The sequence below is a fragment of the Xiphophorus maculatus genome, chromosome 11, assembly GCF_002775205.1.
Source record: "Xiphophorus maculatus strain JP 163 A chromosome 11, X_maculatus-5.0-male, whole genome shotgun sequence".
NCBI lineage: Eukaryota > Metazoa > Chordata > Actinopteri > Cyprinodontiformes > Poeciliidae > Xiphophorus > Xiphophorus maculatus.
The window spans coordinates 7,999,515-8,016,963 of record NC_036453.1 but is presented as its reverse complement, the minus strand read 5'-3'; the positions used below and the strand labels follow the sequence as shown (position 1 = coordinate 8,016,963).

The 17,449-nt window shown below is 38.8% G+C and overlaps 1 long non-coding RNA gene across 2 annotated transcripts; it reads left to right on the top strand.

The window, feature by feature from the left end:
- Positions 1-4,079: 4,079 nt before the first annotated feature.
- Positions 4,080-15,384, top strand: LOC111610006. Of its 2 annotated transcripts, none has more exons than XR_002753448.1 (3): positions 4,080-4,372; positions 5,768-6,013; positions 15,081-15,384. It is a non-coding gene; the product is annotated as an uncharacterized LOC111610006 (long non-coding RNA). The 2 variants fall into 2 exon arrangements; XR_002753449.1 differs by lacking the exon at positions 15,081-15,384 and adding an exon at positions 9,139-9,661.
- Positions 15,385-17,449: the final 2,065 nt, after the last annotated feature.

Genomic DNA, 17,449 nt, shown 5'->3' with positions numbered 1-17,449 from the left:
ACACTGATTGGTTCTATAAAACTTTTCTAGAGTCAAACTGGTTCATCAACATGACAAATATAAACACACACCGACATTAGAGTCACTGAAAACAATCAAGAACGGCCCAGTTAAAGTTCAGACCTTTCATTTGATTCAGCAATTATTTTGAGATCATTTATGTTTTTTGCATACATATAACTAGGAATGTTAAAATGACAGTGATGTCACTCTTACAGTGAGTTCACACCACACCTGTTCAGTCTGCTTTAATTCGGCTCCAGTCCATTTGCCTTTAAAGTCCAGTCCGGTTTGTTTGGTTTGAACGCTAACCGACCTCTGACCTCTGGTCTTCCAAACCTCAGTCTGGGTTTGGTTTGAATGTGAACACCAAGCGGAGCGGAGACCGCTCCAAAAGCAGGAAGTGGACTACTGCGCAGGGCATTCTGGGTAAATCCAACCAACGCTAGCGTACTAGCCTAGTGCTAGCAGCAGAAATGGCTCCTGGTCTTTAGCCAAAGACTAAAGAGAAATCCTCCAACACTAAAATCTGACGCCTCCATCTTGTTTCCATACGGCGCTCAGAGTCGTCTTCAGAGGTTTTTGTGCCGTTTCCTGCAGCGCCCCCACAGGCCAGGAGGGGAACAGGTTTTTCAGTCCAGTGTGAACTGAAAGTTTAACAAACGTTGCATCTACCTGACTGTCACGTGTGAAAAAACCCATAAATGTTGATAGAGACTCAACATTTCTCCTATTACGCTAACAACAGGAACTTGTGCAAACGGCTGGCCAGACGCAGCCTGGGGGAAACTTTCTGACCTGTTATCCACCTGGCCTGGAGCGCTGCTGTGACGAACTCCACCTTAATGAACTCTGACTGTCTGGAGCGTGGGAGGAATGAGAAATACCTCAGAGAAAAGCAAACTTGCAGATGTAATCTCCTGAAGCTGTCTGCTGCCTTCAGGTTCCTCTTGTAAATATGAGGTGCATGGACGAGAAAAACTCAGCCTCTTGGGAGCAAGAGAGAAGCAGACGATGATTGGCAGCAGCTTAACAAAGCACCTGTCTGCCACTGACAGATGGACACACACAAACATGCAAACAAAAGGCAGAACCTGTCCTGTTCTGCGCCGACACAAATGAGGCAGAAAGAGACGGATCTTTAACTCGCTGCTGCCGGGCCAAATTGGTGCCGGCAGCAGAAAGCAGCGCTGCAGCCGAACCAAATGACTGGGGGACATTATGCAAACCGCAGCCAGAGCTGGAGCAGCAGCAGAAGATGTGGTGACATCAGACTAAACCTCAGAGATACGGCTTGTTAGCGGCGGCTCTATAAGCTTCGCCTCCTGCCCTTCCTCCTCCTCCGTCCTGCTCACCTCCCTGCAGACCCAAATTGGCCTCCAGAACTCCACCTGCCTCCCTCCCAACCTGCGCCGCTCATGCATATGCATCTCAAATCCCCTGCAGACACGGCCAGACGGGCAGGCCGGCATTACGCAGGTTCACCTAACAGAAGCGGTTTGTTACGACGAACCGTTCGGGCCGAGCCGCCGCCATGTTGCCCTCAGCTCAGCTGTTTTAATCAGAGCGAGGCGGCGGAGTGGAGGCACCTTTCCCCCCGGCATTATCTCTGGCTGGATGGATGGAGAGGCTGACAGCTCATCACTTAGACAAGTCAATTAAAGCTGGATGGAAGTTTTCCTTCCAGCGGTTAACAACGCACATCTATACCTGCCTGCAAATGACCTGAGACGGCTGGCAAGTGGAGCTGAATGCAAAGAGAGGAAAAAATTTATTTAACGACGACTCCGGCCGTTGTTACTGGAGTTACTGTCATATGAGCTGAAGTTTGTAAAAACCTGCTGAAAGTAAACAGAGGTGGCCCAACATGTTGGTGTACAGAACAGGAAAACCGTTTTAGACAATTATCTAACAGACAACTCAACACAGTTTGGTACAGAAATGAGAGATTTTTTTGTTGTTTATAATTAAAAAATATGTTCAAATCTGTAGAACTAGTTGGCATCAATATGTAGGTTTTTATTCCTGGAATTACATTGAATTTTTCTGTAATTGTTGCTAAAATGAAAACCTTTTGGCAAGTGAGATGAAGTTGGTATTTGTTGACTTTGAGATTATTTGATTAGTTTAACCCACAAAACCTGTCAGTTTTACTTTAACTAGGCGTTAGCTCAAGTCTGAGTGACTGTTAGCCAGACGGCCATATTCCAATCACCCTCCAAAAAATCTCATGTCTGCCACTTTTACATGTGAACAAAGTCAGATATGTTTGTGATCGTTTTGAAAGAACGTCCATGAGAGGCTCGTCGCCAGACGCCATAAATCTGGACGTAAACGATGACTGAGGCCAACAGACGGCAAAGTGTTGGATTTAACTGGTCCACTTTAAAATCATCTGTAGACGACGGCGTCCATTTCTGCTTCTGCAAACCTTTTCTGTGCAGGTCACTTCAGGGCCATAAACACAGAAATCTGACTGTTGTGCTTAATATGAACAACGATGAGTCCCGTGTATCATTTGTCTAATTAAATTAAATATTTTACTTATTCAATTATCAAAAGCAAAGTTTTGGTTTCGTTACTGTTGAGATGTTTTTTTCCAGTTAATTGAGAGATTTTTATGTTTTTGTTTTTCTTATGACATAAACAAAAATTTAACTAATCATCAATGCAACAAAACCAGAACTATTTAAAATGTAGACGTTTCCTTTTCAGAGAAAACAGAAATCAGGAAAAACATTTAAAGCTGAAATATTCTCAAACATGAAGATTTTCTGAGCGTTAATTTGTTCTCGACGCGTTCAGGAGTTTTACTGAGCAGCTCAGACAGCAGCTGACTGACGGCTCAACCAAGAACAAGATAAACATGACAGCTGGCAGAGAAATGAGAAGAAATGCATCAAAGTCTCAACAGTAAACCTGCCAACTTACAGAGTCATAAATCAAAATATACTGATGTTTACATTTCTTAGCTGCATAACTCATTCCTTTGAAAGCGACTCGCTTGTTGTTGAACTCAACAGGCCGTAACTGAAGCATCACTAAGCAGCTAAAGGAAAATCTGCTGCTGAGAGTCAAACTGATCTGATCTACACTCCTCAACCCTCCATGTCTGCAGACAACAACCAGCAGGAAACATGAAGGCAGAAACGTAACAGACCAAATATCTGTTATGTGTCATCAGCAATAACACAAACTAACATCTTGATCAAATCTTTTACAGGAGTTGAAATTAAACTGACTGACAGCTTTTAGCTTTTCTGTCACATTGTGGTATGAAGAATCAATGCCAGAAATATTTAAATGACAATAAAAATAAACATGACAAAACCTGTTAGTAGATAAAGAAATCAATATTTGACGTAGTTTTTCAGTGAACTCAGCTGATTTGACTCAAACGTTTTCATCTCCGCTGTGTAAACGCAGCAAGTCAAAACAGAAACGAGACGTGAAATGTTCTTTAAATGCTTCGGGTTGTTCCAGCAGCGGACTGACAGATGGATGAGTCACAGAGAGCGGCACAACCCGGCCCGGCCCGGCCCGGCCCACAGAACCGGAACCAGGCAGCAGGGAGGTGGGAGGGTTCGTTACTCTGCAACCAAACCGTGACGGCAGCTGTTCCCACAAACTCCAACATGTTCATTATATGTTTCACTGAATAATATTCAGAAATATCATTTAAAGGTGCAAAAAGCTATAAAAATCTACTGACAACCTTTAATCATCCCACGATCCAAAAGCAAAAAGATGAATACAACTCATAAACTCATTCGGAAAAACAGCTGAGCATAAATTTAAAGCACTGGAGCTACTGTTTTATACAACATTTTATAATTCATATGTGTGAAATTCTGACCTTTTTCTGGGCATAAAGAAAATCCAACACCAGTTGTGCCATTATTATAAGATTTGACCTCTAAATGATCATAAAAATAACTATTGTTGTTATTTCAAAACGCAATATTATCATATTCAGTTATGAAAATATGCTCTTCTTTTGTAATAGTGAAAATAATATTCAATAAGATGCAAAACTCAACGCAAAAACAAAAGCCTTCAGAGACGTTGTTGTTGGGTTTCAGATGACGTAGCTCTGACGTCACCCAGTGCAGACGGAAGTAAAAGCAGTTTGTTTATTTGTGCTGATCCAGCATCAAAAAGCCTAAAGTCTGAGTCCTGTACGGTTGTTCCAGCCGTTCTAATACAGAGAAAGATAAACGTTATTTTCCTGTTTCTAAGGTAGTCGGTCACAAGGGAGTTAATTTTAAAAACTTTCAGGAAAAAGAGGAGAAAAGTGGATCAACAATCTACAGTTAAAAACAGGAGGTGTGAAAACTAACAACGCCAGTTTGCAGCGCCGAGTTTCTAACGGGTAACGATCGCATCGTTTATATTGTATTTTCAGATATTTTACTGGACAGTTCCTTAGAAAGACAAGCATTCATATGTAAGGTATTATTTTATGGCTTGGCTTGGTTGTCCTCAGAGCGCTAATGTTGTTAGCAGCTAGCTCAGGGCCGAGTCCCGGACAGAAAAGATCATGTTTATTGATGCTAAAAGCTAAAAGCTAAATAAATGAAATGTAACCTCCCCAGCCATACAGACAGAGAGCTGTGACTGTTCCCCCACACGGTTCATGTCTGAGTCCAACACGGAGGTTCTGTAGGTCGGAGCGAATCCAGGACCTGCATTGGACCTGAACCCTACAACCACTCAACATTAACCTACAACTCCTGCATGAATTTGGTTTACAGAAGCTAAATAAATGATTTACCAGGAGATCCAAGCTCATAGAAATAACCTGGGTTAGCTTGTTGTTAGCGGTAGCATCGTTATCATAGACTAATTACTTAAATAGCACAACTCACTACTCACCCGGCAGAAACCAGTCCACAGCCATTTAATGATTCTGTTGGTCCTAAATTTGACCCAACCTGAAACTAAAGGATTTTGTTCTCCAGGCTTTTGGAAACTTTCTTCTGGCTCGTCGTATAATTTGAGGTCTGAAGCTCCATCTGAATTTCGCGCGTCATCCGGGTCACGTGTCTGAAACCCAGCAATGCCAACATGAAAGTTACTGGAACTTTCTGAAACAGAAATTACGCTAGAAAAATGTTCATAACTTCTAAAACTAAATTCCATCTTAGCATACATCCTGTTCACCATAAACTCAGTTTTAGCATAAATCCTGTGTGACATTGTGGCTTTTTCTGCTGCATCTTCTTGACCCTTGTGGACCACCGTACCTCCCGGCCGCATCTCTCAGCCTGTTTAGTTTCTGCGCAGCTGTTCCTTTTCTGCTCTGAGGCCCAGAGCTGCTCCCCTAACATTCAGGCAAGAAGAAGAAAAATAACTAGAATAAATCACAGCAACATAATAAATCTCTGCATTTCCATCATCTATGGTTGGAGTTTTACTGCAGCTTCCTGTAGGTTTCTATGATGAACCTACCAGACTTTAACTGTTTTACATTCATGTAAAATGTAATGATTAAGACAATTTAGTGCTTTTCACTAGACGCATTGTTTTGACAAACTTAAAGTATCTTACTGCTAATAATGAGGATAATTTATTTTGTCCAACGGTGCTGCTTCACTACCAGGTTAGAAAACCAAACACCAGATCTGCATGCCACTGGATGTGGAGAGGCTTAAAAATAAACTTGACTTTTGGAGTTGATCTTTGGGCTTAAGGGACTTTTGGTGTTTGACATTTTCTCTGCTGCTGCGGCTCAATCTGTCCGTTTGTGTGTTTGGATGACAAACAGACGCAGTGAGGAAACATGAAGCGGGCCGACAGCTGCTGGTGTCGGCGCTGCAGCAGCGTTTACCGCCGCTCATCTGAAGCTGCAGCAGCAGACAGGTGGAACGGTGAGCAGGACAGAAGGTGACACGCTGATGGCTTTTCTAAACGACGAACTGATGACGGCTTTACTTTGATGCCAGATGAATGAGAACGCAAACGAAACAGAGCCAACAACAGGCTTCATGGAAACATCACAATAAACAAACCGGTAAGGAAAGCAGCAGGAAGCCGCTTTGGAAAGTTCAAGATGTTCAGACATAAATAGAATAATTACCTGGATGACTAATGAAAATAACCAGATATTAGCAACAACGTGTGGGCTGCTACCCGTCAGATCCAAAACAACCAGGCGGTTCTGAACCCTAACAAAAAAATACAAAGAAAAAGAAACAATTATTGAGACGCCAAATATAATAAACATCAGGATGTTCAGCCGTAAAAAGAGACGCAGGAGGTTCGACTTTCAGATAACGAGATGAGAGACTGATGAGTGATTAATGAGCTTCTGCTTCTGCAGGACGACGTTTGATTTTGGTCCAAATCCAGACCAGAATTATTCATACCTCGGAAGGTTTAATCAGTCCTGAAAAACACAACCGGGAACATGTTGATCAAATTAAAAGAATAAAAATCCATAACTTAACTTCACTGAGCCTGTGGAAATAAAGTTTATTACACAAACAGTTTGAAGTGAAGCGTTTCCTGTCAAACTGAGTCATTCCCTGGAAACCGGCTGTCAGGATGAAAAGCCTGTTTAAACTGATCAGCGTCACTTTTAATGATAATTACCTGTTATTAAAAACCTTTTAAATATCTGTATCAGTTTAACTCCAGTTCGAATATTAAATAATGCAATAAATCAAAACAGAAATCCAGAAACCTTTAATAACCTTAATTAAACGTAGAGAAATAAACTGAGTGCGTTTGTTGATTGACTTGTTTTGGATTTTATTTCAACCTAAAACCAGAAATTATGTGCAACAGTAGAAATACTTCTACTAATATAATAATCTACTAATACTTCTAACATATTTTTACTTGAGTAAAAGTACAAAAGTATTTGGTAAAAAGTCTATTCAAGTACTGAGTAACTGATCAAATAATAAATCATTTCATGCTTAAAAATTACATCATCAGATGAACCAAAAGGTAAAGTTCAGTGGAAAGTTTGGTATTTTAAGAACCAAAATGACAATAATTCATATAAAGAATAAAAAATAACAAAATAAAATGTTTCCAAATCAGTTTCTTTAAATAAAAAACTTTTAAACTTTAACAGAAGCTGCAGGTTTGAGTCTGTCTGGTGGATTTTGGTTAAAATATGTTTGATTTTCATTAAGTGGGAAGAAAATCCAGAAATTTGACTGAAGAGTAGAGATACATTTTTCAAATAAAGTTACTCAGCTAAATGTAACTGGTTACCAAACTGATGAGAAGTTTTATTCTGACGAGGCTCCTGAAGGAAGTGTGACTGTATTAAGTTTTTCAGAATAAAAGCTGCATGTTTCTCGCTGTGATCTGAGTGCGTCTGTAAATCTTTCAGTGTTTGCGTTCCTGCAGCGCCGCGCCGCAGGGCTTTCTGTCGGAGCGGAAACGCAGACGCTCACAGAGACAGCGAGGACGACTGCAGGGAAAATCCTCTGATAATTACGCCGCCCTTCACCTCCTCCACTTAAGCTCAACATGATGGAGATCAGAATCAGCCCTGCTGCTCTGCAGGAAGCTTTCTCTCAACTTAATTATGCTTAAGCAGTAAATTAGTGCAGCAGTGACCCACGGCTGGAGGAAAACACCAATAAAGCAGCTTTTAGGATGTTTGACTTGTTTTTACTAATCTGGGGGAAATGCAGAAATCCTCCAAAAAAGCCTAAATTAAAGGAACCCAACCACAACAGATTTAATTTATGAAGAAACTTTTTGTTTCTGCTCCTTTTGGTTCATAATAACATCTAATTTATAAAATCTCAGTGAAATAAACTGAAGTTGAAAAATTAAGAAATGAGAAATAATTATAACTTTAACGAGACACTAATTAAACTCCAGCATAGATCAATTTCTTTAGGAGGGGAAAGTTGGAGCTGAAATATAAAGATTTTAAAATGTTTTAATGCAGAATCAGTAAATCTGCAGGCAGGAAAATTCATGTTTTTTACGTCTTCAGTCTGTTTCTGTCAGCAACATGGAGACGTTTCATTCTTGTGTTTAAGATCTAAATGCAAAATATTTTATTATTGCTATGAATAATAATAAAAGTATTAATAATAATTAACATCCACTGTTGATAAAGTGGACAGTTGTTAGTTTTTACCTTCCACTCATCTCCTGGGACATGTTACCGTAGCAACCGCGGGACACCGTTACCGTAGCAACTTCGAACATTCAAAATACAAAACCATGTAGAAGTGATCCATTAAATTACGACTCAACGTTCAAACTATGAATGTTTCTTTGTGTTTTGGGATGTAATAAACTCATCAGGTTATTGAAATATGAAATTTAATTCATTGATTTTAAATTTGGTATTTTGAAAAAAACAAAAACAGCAAATGTGAAAGTTTGCAATTTTTTTAACAAACAAATAAAATGAAAAGAAACAAAGACGCTCATATAAACTAAATCCCTGAAGGCTGTTCATTCAAACACCAAATGTACATTAATATGCATAAATAAACCTTATTAGCTTAGCATTACCGCTAACATCTACAGTTTTCCTTATCCCAGCCAATCAGCAGCAGGTAAAACGAATGGCGCTCTCGGATTGGCTGCTTTGCTACCGCCAGCCAGCACAGCGTCAGGTTTATTTTATTTAAAATATTTTAGATGAAAAAATCTGTAAATGTGAGAATTTTCCACCAATAATTTGGAATATTGAATCAAACATTGTGTGAATATTTCAGCAGCAGTTTTAACTGGCTGGTTAGAATAAAAAAGCTCTAAATGATTTACTAAATATTAAATACTGTTGGTCCTTTCAGTTCATTTCAGAACCAAACAGAACCAGGTATTAAAACGTGGACATATTCATGCAGGCGAATGTTTCTATCTGCTGAATTTGGTTTTGCTCTGTTTAAAGTCAGCAGACGATGCAGAAATAATCAGCAGTTTATCATCTCAGCTGTTTTCAATCGGTCTGCTGCTTCAGTTCACAACGCTGAAAATTCCCAAATGATGACGTATCAGGATTTCCCCGGAGAAAATAGACATTTAATTACATCAAAAATGTGAACAAAGGACTGACATGTTGACTGTTTTCAATACAAGACTCAGATTAAAAACTCAAATTATTTTGACAGTTACTTTAGAGAGAGCAGCAAACATGTTAAAACTCTTCAGATTACAGGCAGATGTCGACACGTTCGCTTCTGGAGGGATTTCAACATCGATTACGTTCTGCAGGATCCTCTCAATCACGCCCACGTTCCTGTTGAGAGGCGTTTGTGCAGCTCTGCTCGCCGCGCCGCCGCCGCTGCAGAGGAGGTTTCACCTGATCCCGGTTCATCAAACATCCAAAGCATGCAACGTTTTTAACTTCACGGTTGAAGCGTTAGCTTGTATTTTTCTTTGAGGGGATGAAGGCAGATTGTTTTCTGTTCAGAGGTGAGAAAACATGACGAGCTTTAAGTGGATCGAACAGAAAAACCGGTTCTCTCTGCGCCTAACAAAGTTATTTTAGGAGTCACAATCATTTACAGGGATTTGATGCTGCGGCACCAACACAGTTTCCTAAAAAGAGTTAAAGATGTGTCACACAGCAGTCAGTTGTTATATTTAAATAAATCCAATTTAACAGAAAATCAGAGCGAAATTATGTGGATTTGTTAAAAATACAAAATATATTTTGTATTTTGGTCAATAATATAAAACTATTTTGGTCTAGTTCACCTGAAATAAGACAAAACTAACTCATAAGAAATATGAGTTTTTATCAATTTAATAATTCCTTCCTGTCCGCTAAAGAAATTAAACAAAATTATAGTTTTAATAAATTTGAGCATCAACCTTGTAGTGCTTTAAAAACATCAATATAATCCAAATAGAACATTTTTATCATAATTTTGCTTTCTGAAAACATCGAAATATGAGTCATAAAAAATTAATAACAGGAGAAAATGTAATAAAAAGGCCAGTTTGGAAATGCTGCATGACTGATATGCTAGCTGGCTAATAACTCTGCAGCTCTGCTTCCATTACTAAAGTGTGAAAAACTTTGATATTCAACTGAAAACATGCATCATCATCATAATACAACCACTTCCTGTCTTCTTCATGGTTTCTAGCAGTAGTAACTTCCTGTTGTGGGTCATGTGACTTGTGTGAAGCAAACACAATGTTTCCATTTCAGTTTTGCAAAATAAACCAGAAAAAAAAAAAAAACTCATCCTGGAGTAAAAATGAGTTTTTTCTAAATTAACGTTTTTCCATTAAGCTAATTTATTTTCATAATCCAATTTACATAGTTTTATGATCAATGAACTTGTAACCTACATATCTGTTTGCACACTTTTCTTGAACTATAAACATGAATCGGTTCATTATCAGCTGGATGAACTAGTTCTTTTTAGGGATTAACTGTCCAACACTGCAGGTTTTAAACCAACCAGGGAAGAAACCTTTTGCACACACACACACACACACACACACACACACACACACACACACGCCCACACAGAGTGATGAAAACTGCTGTGATGAAAACACACAAACATCTAAATATTTTTGGACCTAAAATCTTCCAGTTAACATCACTTCCTGCCATCCTGCGCTCGCGCTGACAGGAAGTGATGTTTGGGGTCTTTAGATTTCATTTTGTTTTGTGATCTTTGTGCATCTTTGTCATGCCAGTGTGTGTGAAGTGTGTGTGAACTGCAGACTTTGTTTTCTTTGGCGCCGTGAGAGAATTGCTGCTCTGCCTGAAAGTCGTGTTGATGGAGGCGGTTAGCAGCGTCAGCCCAACCTGAACCATCATCAGCGCCGCTGACACACTGAAGCCAAGCACGACGAGTGTGTGTGTGTGTGTGTGTGTGTGTGGCTTCAGAAGTGACTCTCTCACAAACAGGCGCAGCGTTTACTTTGAGTGTTTTAATGCAGCTGAGTGAAGCCGCCATTGTTTTGGTGCAACCCGGATTTAGTCTGGAAGCTGCAGCCGCCCCGATGTGTCGACATGAACTACAGGCATGTTCGATTAAAAATTACTCATATTTTATCTAAATACTGCCGTTAATGAGACTAGCAGAACAACCATTTTAAGAATCTATATAATAACATTTGTATGATGACCTTTTAGAAATGTTGCCAGAATAAAAATATTAATCTTTATTCAGTTCTAGAAATAATCTTAAATATCATTTTCCTTCCTCCCCCCTGAGATTGAAAATCTGTATAAACAATCAGCATAAAACTTGTTGGAATCAGCATATTTTTAATCTGCTGATTTCAGAAAGAAAATTATATTTATTTCTATCAGATCTGAAAACATCCAGCCATTAAATCTCAACAATACTGAGAAATTAAAGCTGTAAATTCATACTTAACATAATGTTTTATATTGAAATAATTAAACATGCGACACTTTTCAGATTATTTTAGCTAACTTTGAACATTAGCTTTAACATTTAATTAGATTATTTTTTACTGAATCCCTAGAAATCAAAGAGGAATTTTATTAGTTTTAGTTTCAGTTTTATTCCTGCATCCAAAATCAATCCCTAAAAAAAGAAACTTTTAGCATCAATTTATAGAAATGTATTTTAATCTGGACTCCTTTCAAGACGTTAATCCCATGAAGAAAGCCTGGAAAGCGCAGAGTTAATCCGAGCTTAGCACAAATATTTCATTGTATCTGAATCAGCTCAGAGTTTTCTCTGCAGCAAAACTAAATAGCAAACTTTATTAGAAACGGAAATAAAATGAACATTTTCTGCGTTTCTGCATCACTTCTCATACGGCAGGTTTTGTTTGAGCCGTTGCAAATGTTGAAAGATCATAAGATGATTCAGACTCAAAATAAATGTGGCTAGGCAGAGGAGCGGCTCAGAGCGTTTTCATCTGATCTGGAGGAAACATGAAATCATGTTTCATATTTCCTGCTCTGACATCATGCTGCCTGTTGGCTGCAGGTTTGGATTCGCTGCTCGTTTTCAGGATCAGCAGGATAAAATCGCAGCACAATCAGAAACACGCTGCTGGATGTTCAGGTTCATTTTACAGTAATCCTCAGGATCCAAGATGGACGCCAGCGAAAGGCTTCATGTTTTACTGAGGAAAATATCTGAATATCAGCAACAAGTCGGAATGTCTGATTAATGATAACTTCATTAATGCAGTTATAAAACATCAGAATTATTTGTTATTGAAAATAATCTTTAAAGTGGGTTGGAAAAATCAATAAGGTCTCATTAAAATACTTCTTATTGGTCTGATCTGGGTCAGACTTACAGGGGCAGCAGCCCAGGGCGCCATGTTTTGGGGGGCAGCCCCACACATTTTTATTTTAAAACATTTTTTATTGCATTTTCTGTAAGAGTAATAAGCCCATATGATATGACATATAATGATACTTTGGATTTGTATCGACATAAGCCAAACTGAAAATGATGAAGTTAGAGTATTTTTGGTATCATCACTTTAAACCCAGTTATGTATAATTGTACATATTTATATTCTGTAATTTGCATTAGGAAAATCCTTTTCTGCAGAGGATATTGCACCAAACGGTTCTCAGCTCCTGGTAAGGTCTAATATCATATTCTAATCTCAAAATTATCTTTTTTTATTAGCAATAAATAAAAAAAATCATCATAAATAACAGAAATAAAGTCTTGGAAACCTCAATAATCAATCTATAAATTGGTATTTGCCACCTGACTGAAGCTCTCTGGCAGAAATCCTGAATATGAAAATCATTTCTACTTTCTGGTAAGTTAAATTAGCAGATCATTTTTACCTTAATGACACCACAATATAAAACTTTTTAAAATAAACACTAATTAAACTTTAAGTTGTTCAATTCAAGACAAAGGCTGTAAATTTCACAAAGCTGCCATCCAGGGAATGATCTCAAACACACATCATCTAATTACAAACTAAACGGCAGCTCAGTGGAGTTAATACATCATCTGAGGCACTTTAATGGCTCATATTTACTATACTGCCATAATACCCCATCATCAATTCCCTTTGTGCTGGCTGATTGCAGGCTCACAGGATTACAGCAGGCAGCTTCAATGAGCCACATTTGCAGGTGTAAGCTCAGAGTTTAGTCTGTTAGTCTCTGCAGCCCAGGCCTCACGTTAAGAGCAGGAAAATCCAGCGGCTTTCTCTCTCTGTTTCTCTCTCTCTCTCTCTCTGCAGGGAGGATTGGCAGACACCAGCGTCTGCACCATGCTAGCATCCAAAGCTAATTGGCGCCCAGGTTTTATGATAAAATGTAAAGAATCCAGGTCAAATCTGAACAAGGCAGAATTATGTGCTGAACCAAATCCAGGTAACTCCATCATGCCTGCCTCCCTGTTTGTGTCGGCGGACATTTTGGCTGCTAACAGGCCGAATGAGAGCCACTCAGGTGTTGCTTTAAGCCCAGCCAGCAGCGTGACCGGCCTTCCAGTCCAACACAAATCCACGCGCTCTTATTGTTCTCCTTTACTCCTCTGTTTGTTCATCATTTCAACGTGATCGTTTTGCTCCTTTGTGATTTTTTTTAAGGCATGCTAACATTCAGGTTTGTCCCTCTGTCTCTGCGGCTCACACAGGTTAAACATGAAGCCGCAGCTGAATAATTTATATTAAAATTCAGTCAAACAAACCGAATCGCCGTCACACCTGCATCCTCCATGGATTTACTCCACCATAATTTACATTGTTTCATATTTATGTACAAAGAGGAAAAGTTTCACTGGTAGAAACTAAACCGCTGGCAAAAATAAACATGTAAAAGAGATCTAGAATTACTTTTAGAGTTACAGTTTAACTGGTTTTGTTTTGAAGTTAAAAGATGAACATAATCTGATTTTTGTGAACTTTTGCTCTGAAAAGTTTTTTAAAGTTACCCTGATTTTACTATTTCAAGATTATATAACTTATTTAGCTACAAAAAAATCCAAAACCTCAAATTTTCAGATGAAATACTAAAGTCAACATGACAACAATGGTTTTACTTTTTACAGACTAACTTAGCTTACACTGTCAGTGTAATATACTTTAATCCAATATAAAGAGAACATCCTCAAACACAAATTTTGACAATGTAAATGCTTACTTTTCTAACTTTTTGCAGCAATGAGCTGTACTGCAGTGCTAATGCTAAAGAGGAACAAGTGAATATTTTACGCATACTGGCTGTTTATTTATTTTAGATAGTTTTCTATTTTTAAATCTGCTTTGGTTTTTAACTTTGGGACCAATAAGGAGGATAAAGAACTCACAAAAAAACATTTTTAACTGAAACATTTTTACCACATTATCAAAATAAATCCAAAAAGAGACGATTAAGAAAACAATTAAATATTTGCACATATTGCACCCATTTTCTGTCTGTATTTATCAAATTACAAACAAAAACTAAGTTCAGAAATCAACACATAACTGGTTTTAAAGATTTATGAGATTATATCTGGAAGTTGATATTGTTTGCATGTTTTCAATAAGTAAACTTTATTTATAAAGTGTTTTTCACAAACATAAAATCACAAAGCACTGCAAAATAAAAATCCACTTTAAACTGTACAGAGAATGAAACAATCAGGTCTGATTTTTGTTGTTGAAAAATCTTCATAAATATTTTTTTACTACCTATTTGGCTCAGGCTCTCAAACCGGCAGGATAAAGATTAACATTTTTCTTTAATCGCAGGTACTTTCTCTTCAACAGAGAAAAGCTAACAAAGCAAAATGAAGCACAGCGTGTGAGGGAAAGGCAGAGCGAATGCTAGCAGCATATAATCATCGGTAATTATATGTGTGATGTGTAATAACTGTCTTACGGCAAACATCGATCAGATTTAACCCAGCCACACATTTTAGTTTCAGGGCACAGGCTGTAATTATAAAACTATTTTAGATTAATAAATAAGTAACTTTGTGTGAGAAACCAGGCAGGATTTATAAAGTTAAAACTTTGTCGCCTGGTTTTTATATGTTCCAACACGGCTCTTCGTTTATCTGGACATTTTCCTTCTTCAGTCGAAAGAAAACATCCAGTCGCCTTCGTGTGCCGTACCAGGGGTCCCACTCACTGACCTTGGTGCATTTCATCATTTTTTCTGGTTTTTGTGGTTTCAGGAAGTGACGGGTTGATGCGCCGCCGCCGCCGCCGCTTCCTCGTTGTCCGACTGTGACATCCCTGAATTAGGTGGTTATTTTTCTGATACATAATAGAAGTTGATCATTTTTCAAAATAAAATTGATCAACTTAAGGAATAAACTTCAATATTTTATCTAATTTACGTAATACATCTTTTAAAGAAGCCCAACTGTGTTTGGTTTTGATATGTGTAGTTTTTGTAATTGTTGCCACAAGTTTCTTAAAAATGAGATTTTTTATCTTAATGATTCAAACCTGGTTAGATAAATGTTGCAGACATGTTTTAAGACATTTCTAGAATTTTGTTTTCTCTTTTTTAAAATGTTAAGCAGCATCAGAACCATTCCATTATTTATTAAAAACTACACTCTCAAACTGAACTTTATTATAGAAGCACAAATGACAATAAACTCCTATATTGTCAGATTTTGTATTCATATCGTCTCTTTTGGAGAGTTTTCATTAATTTTTAAGTTTTTTAAGAATTGACAAAAGTGAAAAGTTGAAGTGAAATCCCATTTACAGGATTTGTTTTTATTGTTTGGCCCATTTTACACTCAAACTAATTCCAGGTTAATTTGAGAAAGAGTCCGTCTGTGGTTAGCTACCCACTTTAGCTCAAAGTAAAGCGGTTGTCATAGAAACGAGCTGAATACCAGGTCAGTCCCTTCCTCTGAAAACGAGCAGAAAATCATAATTTTGGTGTGCATGTCCATTCAGCTCCACACCACATCCCAGTTATGCAAATAGAGCCGTCATGTTTAGACAGGAAAATGATCCATGCAAACTCTTTTCTTTGCTCTGTATTCAGTCACTGCAACAAAACAAACGCAGCACGCCAACGGTTTCCCTCATGCATCTGAATTTGAATTTGAAAACACGTCAACCAAGTGGTGCAAAAATGAAGAATCTAGAGATCGCTTCCTCTTTGCATGGCAGCGATTTTATTTGTCTGAAAAGCGTCGGCCATCTGTAAGATGAAAACAGGACCGACGCTGACCAGCCGACTCTTTGCATAGCATGCAGGAAGGATCGGCCGTCCTCACTCCATCCTCAACGTCCATTGAGCAAGTACAGCCAGCAATAAAAAAGAGACATAAATTTAACTGAATGGGAGCAGAGAGAATGAGTCAAATAATACGTTTATGCAGACATAAGACAAAAACAATGAGCCCAAAACAACAGACGGAACAGGTGGCCTGAAAGCAGCAGTTTGAAAAGCTGACAAAAGGGCAGCGACTCATTCCAGCAAACAAGGAAAACGCCCAAAGGAGAGAAAAACGCTGAAAGCTACTGTAGCAACGTCTGTCACAATCACCCCACCCACAGCAGCATCCATCACTCAGGCCGCAAACATCAGAAAGAGGATCTATGCTGAGGCTAATGTCTACCAGCACAAAGATTAACCTTTTGTTAAGCTTTATTTAACTGCCTCAATATTTATCCAGTTGGACAAAGAAGCCTTTTGTCTCCTGTTGTCCTCACTGAAACGTCCATCCATCATCTTTAACACATTCAGAAAGCTGCGTGGTGAACCGCTGACCGCTAACTGGCCGACAGTTTACCATCTATTGAGGCCGCAGGGCCAGACAGCGAGCTGCTGCTGTTAGAAAAGACCTAATGCACTCATTACAAACATTGGATTCAAGGGGAAATTATATAAATACTTCCTTCACAACTGGGACCAAACCAGAACCAAAGAGGGACCAAAGAGGGACCAAAGAGGGACCAAAGAGGGACCAAAGAGGGACTGGCTGCAGCTGATTCTGCAGTCTGAGGATCGGCCCTCATACAATTCGTTTGTAGGAGTTTCCACTTTGCTTTTCTTCTTTCTAACATTTGTCATCAATACAAGTTGATGAAAGTTGAATCTGGTTGTTCTTGTACTTCTGGTGTTTCAGTTTGTTTGGTTCTGAATTCCTAATTGTTCCTTCCAGGAAGCCACGCTAAGCCGTCTGCCAACCAGTACGCCCCAGTCGCACAACCAGTTCATCTGCTCCGTTTATTATTCTCCTGACAAAACAGCTGATTGTTCCTCTTTTACTATGAATCAATCATGTGACCAATATCAGTAGATAATATGCCTGATGTAATATATCTGTGAGCTGTAGGCAGAGGAAAGGCTTTAGCTAAGTCGGTGGAATCAGCTGGAATCGACTCGTTCTGGTCTAGAATGGTCATATTCAACATGTTGGATTGTCTTGGCCAGTTTATCGCAGCCTGTGGGGTTTTTCCTGACTGGGAGCGAAACGCAGCCTGTTGAATGTGACAGGTAGCCAATCAGAAAGCGCGGTGACATAAGAACGGAGGGAATCCCAAACATGGCGCAGCCGAGAGTCCGAGACAT